Here is a 13,582-nt window from a genome sequence, read left to right as displayed (position 1 = left end):
TATCATCAAAAGCCTTTTCTTATAGAGTTTGTTCGGTTTCAGAAAAGGCCAAAAAGTCCATTTCTGAGCATCATCAAAAGCAAGTTCTTCTGACCACTAAAATGTTCAGAAAGCAACTTGAGAGCTTTCAAAATTGAAAACTGGCAGCAGTGGGATTCGAACCCATGCCTCCAAAGAGACTGGAGCCTTAATCCAGCGCCTTAGACCGCTCGGCCATGCTACCATGAAAAAGTGGATAATTTTGGATCAAAATGTCCAAGAGATTTCATAAAGAACATTTCTCCTGGCAAGAAATCCTTTTCCAGAATTTGATTTAAAAAGAAGAATTGTTGCTGCATTCGAGCTGAATATTTAATGATGGCAGCAGAAGGCTGAAAATGCATTCCTCTAGTTAGAAAGGAAGCAAACGCAAGTGAGTTCAACAGTATTACCGCACTACTGCTTTTTCAGATGTTTCTAGGCTATTGAAGGCTTTGAAGTGCAAGATCGTGGAGTGCGCCTAATGTCTACTTAGCTAGCGCATCAGGGTAGCTTAATCTGTGCCATAACATCTTGGGAATATCATCAAAAGCCTTTTCTTATAGAGTTTGTTCTGTTTCAGAAAAGGCCAAAAAGTCCATTTCTGAGCATCATCAAAAGCAAGTTCTTCTGACCACTAAAATGTTCAGAAAGCAACTTGAGAGCTTTCAAAATTGAAAACTGGCAGCAGTGGGATTCGAACCCACGCCTCCAAAGAGACTGGAGCCTTAATCCAGCGCCTTAGACCGCTCGGCCATGCTACCATGAAAGAGTGGATAATTTGGGATCAAAATGTCCAAGAGATTTCATAAAGAACATTTCTCCTGGCAAGAAATCCTTTTCCAGAATTTGATTTAAAAAGAAGAATTGTTGCTGCATTCGAGCTGAATATTTAATGATGGCAGCAGAAGGCTGAAAATGCATTCCTCCAGTTAGAAAGGAAGCAAACGCAAGTGAGTTCAACAGTATTACCGCACTACTGCTTTTTCAGATGTTTCTAGGCTATTGAAGGCTTTGAAGTGCAAGATCGTGGAGTGCGCCTAATGTCTACTTAGCTAGCGCATCGGGGTAGCTTAATCTGTGCCATAACATCTTGGGAATATCATCAAAAGCCTTTTCTTATAGAGTTTGTTCGGTTTCAGAAAAGGCCAAAAAGTCCATTTCTGAGCATCATCAAAAGCAAGTTCTTCTGACCACTAAAATGTTCAGAAAGCAACTTGAGAGCTTTCAAAATTGAAAACTAGCAGCAGTGGGATTCGAACCCACGCCTCCAAAGAGACTGGAGCCTTAATCCAGCGCCTTAGACCGCTCGGCCATGCTACCATGAAAAAGTGGATAATTTTGGATCAAAATGTCCAAGAGATTTCATAAAGAACATTTCTCCTGGCAAGAAATCCTTTTCCAGAATGTGATTTAAAAAGAAGAATTGTTGCTGCATTCGAGCTGAATATTTAATGATGGCAGCAGAAGGCTGAAAATGCATTCCTCCAGTTAGAAAGGAAGCAAACGCAAGTGAGTTCAACAGTATTACCGCACTACTGCTTTTTCAGATGTTTCTAGGCTATTGAAGGCTTTGAAGTGCAAGATCGTGGAGTGCGCCTAATGTCTACTTAGCTAGCGCATCCGGGTAGCTTAATCTGTGCCATAACATCTTGGGAATATCATCAAAAGCCTTTTCTTATAGAGTTTGTTCTGTTTCAGAAAAGGCCAAAAAGTCCATTTCTGAGCATCATCAAAAGCAAGTTCTTCTGACCACTAAAATGTTCAGAAAGCAACTTGAGAGCTTTCAAAATTGAAAACTGGCAGAAGTGGGATTCGAACCCACGCCTCCAAAGAGACTGGAGCCTTAATCCAGCGCCTTAGACCGCTCGGCCATGCTACCATGAAAGAGTGGGTAATTTGGGATCAAAATGTCCAAGAGATTTCATAAAGAACATTTCTCCTGGCAAGAAATCCTTTTCCAGAATTTGATTTAAAAAGAAGAATTGTTGCTGCATTCGAGCTGAATATTTAATGATGGCAGCAGAAGGCTGAAAATGCATTCCTCCAGTTAGAAAGGAAGCAAACGCAAGTGAGTTCAACAGTATTACCGCACTACTGCTTTTTCAGATGTTTCTAGGCTATTGAAGGCTTTGAAGTGCAAGATCGTGGAGTGCGCCTAATGTCTACTTAGCTAGCGCATCGGGGTAGCTTAATCTGTGCCATAACATCTTGGGAATATCATCAAAAGCCTTTTCTTATAGAGTTTGTTCGGTTTCAGAAAAGGCCAAAAAGTCCATTTCTGAGCATCATCAAAAGCAAGTTCTTCTGACCACTAAAATGTTCAGAAAGCAACTTGAGAGCTTTCAAAATTGAAAACTAGCAGCAGTGGGATTCGAACCCACGCCTCCAAAGAGACTGGAGCCTTAATTCAGCGCCTTAGACCGCTCAGCCATGCTACCATGAAAAAGTGGATAATTTTGGATCAAAATGTCCAAGAGATTTCATAAAGAACATTTCTCCTGGCAAGAAATCCTTTTCCAGAATGTGATTTAAAAAGAAGAATTGTTGCTGCATTCGAGCTGAATATTTAATGATGGCAGCAGAAGGCTGAAAATGCATTCCTCCAGTTAGAAAGGAAGCAAACGCAAGTGAGTTCAACAGTATTACCGCACTACTGCTTTTTCAGATGTTTCTAGGCTATTGAAGGCTTTGAAGTGCAAGATCGTGGAGTGCGCCTAATGTCTACTTAGCTAGCGCATCGGGGTAGCTTAATCTGTGCCATAACATCTTGGGAATATCATCAAAAGCCTTTTCTTATAGAGTTTGTTCGGTTTCAGAAAAGGCCAAAAAGTCCATTTCTGAGCATCATCAAAAGCAAGTTCTTCTGACCACTAAAATGTTCAGAAAGCAACTTGAGAGCTTTCAAAATTGAAAACTAGCAGCAGTGGGATTCGAACCCACGCCTCCAAAGAGACTGGAGCCTTAATCCAGCGCCTTAGACCGCTCGGCCATGCTACCATGAAAAAGTGGATAATTTTGGATCAAAATGTCCAAGAGATTTCATAAAGAACATTTCTCCTGGCAAGAAATCCTTTTCCAGAATGTGATTTAAAAAGAAGAATTGTTGCTGCATTCGAGCTGAATATTTAATGATGGCAGCAGAAGGCTGAAAATGCATTCCTCCAGTTAGAAAGGAAGCAAACGCAAGTGAGTTCAACAGTATTACCGCACTACTGCTTTTTCAGATGTTTCTAGGCTATTGAAGGCTTTGAAGTGCAAGATCGTGGAGTGCGCCTAATGTCTACTTAGCTAGCGCATCGGGGTAGCTTAATCTGTGCCATAACATCTTGGGAATATCATCAAAAGCCTTTTCTTATAGAGTTTGTTCGGTTTCAGAAAAGGCCAAAAAGTCCATTTCTGAGCATCATCAAAAGCAAGTTCTTCTGACCACTAAAATGTTCAGAAAGCAACTTGAGAGCTTTCAAAATTGAAAACTGGCAGCAGTGGGATTCGAACCCATGCCTCCAAAGAGACTGGAGCCTTAATCCAGCGCCTTAGACCGCTCGGCCATGCTACCATGAAAAAGTGGATAATTTTGGATCAAAATGTCCAAGAGATTTCATAAAGAACATTTCTCCTGGCAAGAAATCCTTTTCCAGAATTTGATTTAAAAAGAAGAATTGTTGCTGCATTCGAGCTGAATATTTAATGATGGCAGCAGAAAGCTGAAAATGCATTCCTCCAGTTAGAAAGGAAGCAAACGCAAGTGGGTTCAACAGTATTACCGCACTACTGCTTTTTCAGATGTTTCTAGGCTATTGAAGGCTTTGAAGTGCAAGATCGTGGAGTGCGCCTAATGTCTACTTAGCTAGCGCATCAGGGTAGCTTAATCTGTGCCATAACATCTTGGGAATATCATCAAAAGCCTTTTCTTATAGAGTTTGTTCGGTTTCAGAAAAGGCCAAAAAGTCAATTTCTGAGCATCATCAAAAGCAAGTTCTTCTGACCACTAAAATGTTCAGAAAGCAACTTGAGAGCTTTCAAAATTGAAAACTGGCAGCAGTGGGATTCGAACCCACGCCTCCAAAGAGACTGGAGTCTAAATCCAGCGCCTTAGACTGCTCGGCCATGCTACCATGAAAAAGTGGATAATTTGGGATCAAAATATCCAAGAGATTTCATAAAGAACATTTCTCCTGGCAAGAAATCCTTTTCCAGAATTTGATTTAAAAAGAAGAATTGTTGCTGCATTCAAGCTGAATATTTAATGATGGCAGCAGAAGGCTGAAAATGCATTCCTCCAGTTAGAAAGGAAGCAAACGCAAGTGAGTTCAACAGTATTACCGCACTACTGCTTTTTCAGATGTTTCTAGGCTATTGAAGGCTTTGAAGTGCAAGATCGTGGAGTGCGCCTAATGTCTACTTAGCTAGCGCATCAGGGTAGCTTAATCTGTGCCATAACATCTTGGGAATATCATCAAAAGCCTTTTCTTATAGAGTTTGTTCGGTTTCAGAAAAGGCCAAAAAGTCCATTTCTGAGCATCATCAAAAGCAAGTTCTTCTGACCACTAAAATGTTCAGAAAGCAACTTGAGAGCTTTCAAAATTGAAAACTGGCAGCAGTGGGATTCGAACCCACGCCTCCAAAGAGACTGGAGCCTTAATCCAGCGCCTTAGACCGCTCGGCCATGCTACCATGAAAGAGTGGATAATTTGGGATCAAAATGTCCAAGAGATTTCATAAAGAACATTTCTCCTGGCAAGAAATCCTTTTCCAGAATTTGATTTAAAAAGAAGAATTGTTGCTGCATTCGAGCTGAATATTTAATGATGGCAGCAGAAGGCTGAAAATGCATTCCTCCAGTTAGAAAGGAAGCAAACGCAAGTGAGTTCAACAGTATTACCGCACTACTGCTTTTTCAGATGTTTCTAGGCTATTGAAGGCTTTGAAGTGCAAGATCGTGGAGTGCGCCTAATGTCTACTTAGCTAGCGCATCGGGGTAGCTTAATCTGTGCCATAACATCTTGGGAATATCATCAAAAGCCTTTTCTTATAGAGTTTGTTCGGTTTCAGAAAAGGCCAAAAAGTCCATTTCTGAGCATCATCAAAAGCAAGTTCTTCTGACCACTAAAATGTTCAGAAAGCAACTTGAGAGCTTTCAAAATTGAAAACTAGCAGCAGTGGGATTCAAACCCACGCCTCCAAAGAGACTGGAGCCTTAATCCAGCGCCTTAGACCGCTCGGCCATGCTACCATGAAAAAGTGGATAATTTTGGATCAAAATGTCCAAGAGATTTCATAAAGAACATTTCTCCTGGCAAGAAATCCTTTTCCAGAATGTGATTTAAAAAGAAGAATTGTTGCTGCATTCGAGCTGAATATTTAATGATGGCAGCAGAAGGCTGAAAATGCATTCCTCCAGTTAGAAAGGAAGCAAACGCAAGTGAGTTCAACAGTATTACCGCACTACTGCTTTTTCAGATGTTTCTAGGCTATTGAAGGCTTTGAAGTGCAAGATCGTGGAGTGCGCCTAATGTCTACTTAGCTAGCGCATCGGGGTAGCTTAATCTGTGCCATAACATCTTGGGAATATCATCAAAAGCCTTTTCTTATAGAGTTTGTTCTGTTTCAGAAAAGGCCAAAAAGTCCATTTCTGAGCATCATCAAAAGCAAGTTCTTCTGACCACTAAAATGTTCAGAAAGCAACTTGAGAGCTTTCAAAATTGAAAACTGGCAGCAGTGGGATTCGAACCCACGCCTCCAAAGAGACTTTAGCCTTAATCCAGCGCCTTAGACCGCTCGGCCATGCTACCATGAAAGAGTGGATAATTTTGGATCAAAATGTCCAAGAGATTTCATAAAGAACATTTCTCCTGGCAAGAAATCCTTTTCCAGAATTTGATTTAAAAAGAAGAATTGTTGCTGCATTCGAGCTGAATATTTAATGATGGCAGCAGAAGGCTGAAAATGCATTCCTCCAGTTAGAAAGGAAGCAAACGCAAGTGAGTTCAACAGTATTACCGCACTACTGCTTTTTCAGATGTTTCTAGGCTATTGAAGGCTTTGAAGTGCAAGATCGTGGAGTGCGCCTAATGTCTACTTAGCTAGCGCATCAGGGTAGCTTAATCTGTGCCATAACATCTTGGGAATATCATCAAAAGCCTTTTCTTATAGAGTTTGTTCGGTTTCAGAAAAGGCCAAAAAGTCAATTTCTGAGCATCATCAAAAGCAAGTTCTTCTGACCACTAAAATGTTCAGAAAGCAACTTGAGAGCTTTCAAAATTGAAAACTGGCAGCAGTGGGATTCGAACCCACGCCTCCAAAGAGACTGGAGTCTAAATCCAGCGCCTTAGACTGCTCGGCCATGCTACCATGAAAAAGTGGATAATTTGGGATCAAAATATCCAAGAGATTTCATAAAGAACATTTCTCCTGGCAAGAAATCCTTTTCCAGAATTTGATTTAAAAAGAAGAATTGTTGCTGCATTCAAGCTGAATATTTAATGATGGCAGCAGAAGGCTGAAAATGCATTCCTCCAGTTAGAAAGGAAGCAAACGCAAGTGAGTTCAACAGTATTACCGCACTACTGCTTTTTCAGATGTTTCTAGGCTATTGAAGGCTTTGAAGTGCAAGATCGTGGAGTGCGCCTAATGTCTACTTAGCTAGCGCATCAGGGTAGCTTAATCTGTGCCATAACATCTTGGGAATATCATCAAAAGCCTTTTCTTATAGAGTTTGTTCGGTTTCAGAAAAGGCCAAAAAGTCCATTTCTGAGCATCATCAAAAGCAAGTTCTTCTGACCACTAAAATGTTCACAAAGCAACTTGAGAGCTTTCAAAATTGAAAACTGGCAGCAGTGGGATTCGAACCCACGCCTCCAAAGAGACTGGAGCCTTAATCCAGCGCCTTAGACCGCTCGGCCATGCTACCATGAAAAAGTGGATAATTTGGGATCAAAATGTCCAAGAGATTTCATAAAGAACATTTCTCCTGGCAAGAAATCCTTTTCCAGAATTTGATTTAAAAAGAAGAATTGTTGCTGCATTCGAGCTGAATATTTAATGATGGCAGCAGAAGGCTGAAAATGCATTCCTCCAGTTAGAAAGGAAGCAAACGCAAGTGAGTTCAACAGTATTACCGCACTACTGCTTTTTCAGATGTTTCTAGGCTATTGAAGGCTTTGAAGTGCAAGATCGTGGAGTGCGCCTAATGTCTACTTAGCTAGCGCATCGGGGTAGCTTAATCTGTGCCATAACATCTTGGGAATATCATCAAAAGCCTTTTCTTATAGAGTTTGTTCGGTTTCAGAAAAGGCCAAAAAGTCCATTTCTGAGCATCATCAAAAGCAAGTTCTTCTGACCACTAAAATGTTCAGAAAGCAACTTGAGAGCTTTCAAAATTGAAAACTAGCAGCAGTGGGATTCGAACCCACGCCTCCAAAGAGACTGGAGCCTTAATCCAGCGCCTTAGACCGCTCGGCCATGCTACCATGAAAAAGTGGATAATTTTGGATCAAAATGTCCAAGAGATTTCATAAAGAACATTTCTCCTGGCAAGAAATCCTTTTCCAGAATGTGATTTAAAAAGAAGAATTGTTGCTGCATTCGAGCTGAATATTTAATGATGGCAGCAGAAGGCTGAAAATGCATTCCTCCAGTTAGAAAGGAAGCAAACGCAAGTGAGTTCAACAGTATTACCGCACTACTGCTTTTTCAGATGTTTCTAGGCTATTGAAGGCTTTGAAGTGCAAGATCGTGGAGTGCGCCTAATGTCTACTTAGCTAGCGCATCGGGGTAGCTTAATCTGTGCCATAACATCTTGGGAATATCATCAAAAGCCTTTTCTTATAGAGTTTGTTCTGTTTCAGAAAAGGCCAAAAAGTCCATTTCTGAGCATCATCAAAAGCAAGTTCTTCTGACCACTAAAATGTTCAGAAAGCAACTTGAGAGCTTTCAAAATTGAAAACTGGCAGCAGTGGGATTCGAACCCACGCCTCCAAAGAGACTGGAGCCTTAATCCAGCGCCTTAGACCGCTCGGCCATGCTACCATGAAAGAGTGGATAATTTGGGATCAAAATGTCCAAGAGATTTCATAAAGAACATTTCTCCTGGCAAGAAATCCTTTTCCAGAATTTGATTTAAAAAGAAGAATTGTTGCTGCATTCGAGCTGAATATTTAATGATGGCAGCAGAAGGCTGAAAATGCATTCCTCCAGTTAGAAAGGAAGCAAACGCAAGTGAGTTCAACAGTATTACCGCACTACTGCTTTGTCAGATGTTTCTAGGCTATTGAAGGCTTTGAAGTGCAAGATCGTGGAGTGCGCCTAATGTCTACTTAGCTAGCGCATCGGGGTAGCTTAATCTGTGCCATAACATCTTGGGAATATCATCAAAAGCCTTTTCTTATAGAGTTTGTTCGGTTTCAGAAAAGGCCAAAAAGTCCATTTCTGAGCATCATCAAAAGCAAGTTCTTCTGACCACTAAAATGTTCAGAAAGCAACTTGAGAGCTTTCAAAATTGAAAACTAGCAGCAGTGGGATTCGAACCCACGCCTCCAAAGAGACTGGAGCCTTAATCCAGCGCCTTAGACCGCTCGGCCATGCTACCATGAAAAAGTGGATAATTTTGGATCAAAATGTCCAAGAGATTTCATAAAGAACATTTCTCCTGGCAAGAAATCCTTTTCCAGAATGTGATTTAAAAAGAAGAATTGTTGCTGCATTCGAGCTGAATATTTAATGATGGCAGCAGAAGGCTGAAAATGCATTCCTCCAGTTAGAAAGGAAGCAAACGCAAGTGAGTTCAACAGTATTACCGCACTACTGCTTTTTCAGATGTTTCTAGGCTATTGAAGGCTTTGAAGTGCAAGATCGTGGAGTGCGCCTAATGTCTACTTAGCTAGCGCATCGGGGTAGCTTAATCTGTGCCATAACATCTTGGGAATATCATCAAAAGCCTTTTCTTATAGAGTTTGTTCTGTTTCAGAAAAGGCCAAAAAGTCCATTTCTGAGCATCATCAAAAGCAAGTTCTTCTGACCACTAAAATGTTCAGAAAGCAACTTGAGAGCTTTCAAAATTGAAAACTGGCAGAAGTGGGATTCGAACCCACGCCTCCAAAGAGACTGGAGCCTTAATCCAGCGCCTTAGACCGCTCGGCCATGCTACCATGAAAGAGTGGATAATTTGGGATCAAAATGTCCAAGAGATTTCATAAAGAACATTTCTCCTGGCAAGAAATCCTTTTCCAGAATTTGATTTAAAAAGAAGAATTGTTGCTGCATTCGAGCTGAATATTTAATGATGGCAGCAGAAGGCTGAAAATGCATTCCTCCAGTTAGAAAGGAAGCAAACGCAAGTGAGTTCAACAGTATTACCGCACTACTGCTTTGTCAGATGTTTCTAGGCTATTGAAGGCTTTGAAGTGCAAGATCGTGGAGTGCGCCTAATGTCTACTTAGCTAGCGCATCGGGGTAGCTTAATCTGTGCCATAACATCTTGGGAATATCATCAAAAGCCTTTTCTTATAGAGTTTGTTCGGTTTCAGAAAAGGCCAAAAAGTCCATTTCTGAGCATCATCAAAAGCAAGTTCTTCTGACCACTAAAATGTTCAGAAAGCAACTTGAGAGCTTTCAAAATTGAAAACTAGCAGCAGTGGGATTCGAACCCGCGCCTCCAAAGAGACTGGAGCCTTAATCCAGCGCCTTAGACCGCTCGGCCATGCTACCATGAAAAAGTGGATAATTTTGGATCAAAATGTCCAAGAGATTTCATAAAGAACATTTCTCCTGGCAAGAAATCCTTTTCCAGAATGTGATTTAAAAAGAAGAATTGTTGCTGCATTCGAGCTGAATATTTAATGATGGCAGCAGAAGGCTGAAAATGCATTCCTCCAGTTAGAAAGGAAGCAAACGCAAGTGAGTTCAACAGTATTACCGCACTACTGCTTTTTCAGATGTTTCTAGGCTATTGAAGGCTTTGAAGTGCAAGATCGTGGAGTGCGCCTAATGTCTACTTAGCTAGCGCATCGGGGTAGCTTAATCTGTGCCATAACATCTTGGGAATATCATCAAAAGCCTTTTCTTATAGAGTTTGTTCTGTTTCAGAAAAGGCCAAAAAGTCCATTTCTGAGCATCATCAAAAGCAAGTTCTTCTGACCACTAAAATGTTCAGAAAGCAACTTGAGAGCTTTCAAAATTGAAAACTGGCAGAAGTGGGATTCGAACCCACGCCTCCAAAGAGACTGGAGCCTTAATCCAGCGCCTTAGACCCCTCGGCCATGCTACCATGAAAGAGTGGGTAATTTGGGATCAAAATGTCCAAGAGATTTCATAAAGAACATTTCTCCTGGCAAGAAATCCTTTTCCAGAATTTGATTTAAAAAGAAGAATTGTTGCTGCATTCAAGCTGAATATTTAATGATGGCAGCAGAAGGCTGAAAATGCATTCCTCCAGTTAGAAAGGAAGCAAACGCAAGTGAGTTCAACAGTATTACCGCACTACTGCTTTGTCAGATGTTTCTAGGCTATTGAAGGCTTTGAAGTGCAAGATCGTGGAGTGCGCCTAATGTCTACTTAGCTAGCGCATCGGGGTAGCTTAATCTGTGCCATAACATCTTGGGAATATCATCAAAAGCCTTTTCTTATAGAGTTTGTTCGGTTTCAGAAAAGGCCAAAAAGTCCATTTCTGAGCATCATCAAAAGCAAGTTCTTCTGACCACTAAAATGTTCAGAAAGCAACTTGAGAGCTTTCAAAATTGAAAACTAGCAGCAGTGGGATTTGAACCCACACCTCCAAAGAGACTGGAGCCTTAATCCAGCGCCTTAGACCGCTCGGCCATGCTACCATGAAAAAGTGGATAATTTTGGATCAAAATGTCCAAGAGATTTCATAAAGAACATTTCTCCTGGCAAGAAATCCTTTTCCAGAATGTGATTTAAAAAGAAGAATTGTTGCTGCATTCGAGCTGAATATTTAATGATGGCAGCAGAAGGCTGAAAATGCATTCCTCCAGTTAGAAAGGAAGCAAACGCAAGTGAGTTCAACAGTATTACCGCACTACTGCTTTTTCAGATGTTTCTAGGCTATTGAAGGCTTTGAAGTGCAAGATCGTGGAGTGCGCCTAATGTCTACTTAGCTAGCGCATCGGGGTAGCTTAATCTGTGCCATAACATCTTGGGAATATCATCAAAAGCCTTTTCTTATAGAGTTTGTTCGGTTTCAGAAAAGGCCAAAAAGTCCATTTCTGAGCATCATCAAAAGCAAGTTCTTCTGACCACTAAAATGTTCAGAAAGCAACTTGAGAGCTTTCAAAATTGAAAACTAGCAGCAGTGGGATTCGAACCCACGCCTCCAAAGAGACTGGAGCCTTAATCCAGCGCCTTAGACCGCTCGGCCATGCTACCATGAAAAAGTGGATAATTTTGGATCAAAATGTCCAAGAGATTTCATAAAGAACATTTCTCCTGGCAAGAAATCCTTTTCCAGAATGTGATTTAAAAAGAAGAATTGTTGCTGCATTCGAGCTGAATATTTAATGATGGCAGCAGAAGGCTGAAAATGCATTCCTCCAGTTAGAAAGGAAGCAAACGCAAGTGAGTTCAACAGTATTACCGCACTACTGCTTTTTCAGATGTTTCTAGGCTATTGAAGGCTTTGAAGTGCAAGATCGTGGAGTGCGCCTAATGTCTACTTAGCTAGCGCATCGGGGTAGCTTAATCTGTGCCATAACATCTTGGGAATATCATCAAAAGCCTTTTCTTATAGAGTTTGTTCTGTTTCAGAAAAGGCCAAAAAGTCCATTTCTGAGCATCATCAAAAGCAAGTTCTTCTGACCACTAAAATGTTCAGAAAGCAACTTGAGAGCTTTCAAAATTGAAAACTGGCAGAAGTGGGATTCGAACCCACGCCTCCAAAGAGACTGGAGCCTTAATCCAGCGCCTTAGACCGCTCGGCCATGCTACCATGAAAGAGTGGGTAATTTGGGATCAAAATGTCCAAGAGATTTCATAAAGAACATTTCTCCTGGCAAGAAATCCTTTTCCAGAATTTGATTTAAAAAGAATTGTTGCTGCATTCAAGCTGAATATTTAATGATGGCAGCAGAAGGCTGAAAATGCATTCCTCCAGTTAGAAAGGAAGCAAACGCAAGTGAGTTCAACAGTATTACCGCACTACTGCTTTTTCAGATGTTTCTAGGCTATTGAAGGCTTTGAAGTGCAAGATCGTGGAGTGCGCCTAATGTCTACTTAGCTAGCGCATCGGGGTAGCTTAATCTGTGCCATAACATCTTGGGAATATCATCAAAAGCCTTTTCTTATAGAGTTTGTTCGGTTTCAGAAAAGGCCAAAAAGTCCATTTCTGAGCATCATCAAAAGCAAGTTCTTCTGACCACTAAAATGTTCAGAAAGCAACTTGAGAGCTTTCAAAATTGAAAACTAGCAGCAGTGGGATTTGAACCCACGCCTCCAAAGAGACTGGAGCCTTAATCCAGCGCCTTAGACCGCTCGGCCATGCTACCATGAAAAAGTGGATAATTTTGGATCAAAATGTCCAAGAGATTTCATAAAGAACATTTCTCCTGGCAAGAAATCCTTTTCCAGAATGTGATTTAAAAAGAAGAATTGTTGCTGCATTCGAGCTGAATATTTAATGATGGCAGCAGAAGGCTGAAAATGCATTCCTCCAGTTAGAAAGGAAGCAAACGCAAGTGAGTTCAACAGTATTACCGCACTACTGCTTTTTCAGATGTTTCTAGGCTATTGAAGGCTTTGAAGTGCAAGATCGTGGAGTGCGCCTAATGTCTACTTAGCTAGCGCATCGGGGTAGCTTAATCTGTGCCATAACATCTTGGGAATATCATCAAAAGCCTTTTCTTATAGAGTTTGTTCTGTTTCAGAAAAGGCCAAAAAGTCCATTTCTGAGCATCATCAAAAGCAAGTTCTTCTGACCACTAAAATGTTCAGAAAGCAACTTGAGAGCTTTCAAAATTGAAAACTGGCAGCAGTGGGATTCGAACCCACGCCTCCAAAGAGACTGGAGCCTTAATCCAGCGCCTTAGACCGCTCGGCCATGCTACCATGAAAGAGTGGGTAATTTGGGATCAAAATGTCCAAGAGATTTCATAAAGAACATTTCTCCTGGCAAGAAATCCTTTTCCAGAATTTGATTTAAAAAGAAGAATTGTTGCTGCATTCGAGCTGAATATTTAATGATGGCAGCAGAAGGCTGAAAATGCATTCCTCCAGTTAGAAAGGAAGCAAACGCAAGTGAGTTCAACAGTATTACCGCACTACTGCTTTTTCAGATGTTTCTAGGCTATTGAAGGCTTTGAAGTGCAAGATCGTGGAGTGCGCCTAATGTCTACTTAGCTAGCGCATCAGGGTAGCTTAATCTGTGCCATAACATCTTGGGAATATCATCAAAAGCCTTTTCTTATACAGTTTGTTCGGTTTCAGAAAAGGCCAAAAAGTCCATTTCTGAGCATCATCAAAAGCAAGTTCTTCTGGGGGGCGTGGCCTAATCGAGCACCAAGATGGCCGCTTGATCTTGGAGCTCCGTGAGCCTTCTTCCATAAAAGCAACA

The 13,582-nt window shown here is 41.1% G+C and overlaps 5 non-coding genes across 5 annotated transcripts; all 5 read right to left on the bottom strand.

The window, feature by feature from the left end:
* Window positions 1–700: 700 nt before the first annotated feature.
* On the bottom strand, window positions 701–782 carry TRNAL-AAG (transfer RNA leucine (anticodon AAG)). Its single transcript has one exon. It is a non-coding gene; the product is annotated as a tRNA-Leu (tRNA).
* Window positions 783–4,613: 3,831 nt separating this feature from the next.
* On the bottom strand, window positions 4,614–4,695 carry TRNAL-AAG (transfer RNA leucine (anticodon AAG)). The gene has a single exon. It is a non-coding gene; the product is annotated as a tRNA-Leu (tRNA).
* Window positions 4,696–6,849: 2,154 nt separating this feature from the next.
* Window positions 6,850–6,931, bottom strand: TRNAL-AAG (transfer RNA leucine (anticodon AAG)). Its single transcript has one exon. It is a non-coding gene; the product is annotated as a tRNA-Leu (tRNA).
* Window positions 6,932–7,967: 1,036 nt separating this feature from the next.
* On the bottom strand, window positions 7,968–8,049 carry TRNAL-AAG (transfer RNA leucine (anticodon AAG)). The gene has a single exon. It is a non-coding gene; the product is annotated as a tRNA-Leu (tRNA).
* A 4,946-nt stretch (window positions 8,050–12,995) lies between these two features.
* TRNAL-AAG (transfer RNA leucine (anticodon AAG)) lies at window positions 12,996–13,077 on the bottom strand. The gene has a single exon. It is a non-coding gene; the product is annotated as a tRNA-Leu (tRNA).
* Window positions 13,078–13,582: the final 505 nt, after the last annotated feature.

The sequence above is a fragment of the Eleutherodactylus coqui genome, chromosome 13, assembly GCF_035609145.1.
Source record: "Eleutherodactylus coqui strain aEleCoq1 chromosome 13, aEleCoq1.hap1, whole genome shotgun sequence".
Lineage (NCBI taxonomy): Eukaryota > Metazoa > Chordata > Amphibia > Anura > Eleutherodactylidae > Eleutherodactylus > Eleutherodactylus coqui.
The sequence above is the reverse complement of the archived record's forward strand: the minus strand, read 5'-3'. Positions and strand labels throughout refer to the sequence as shown.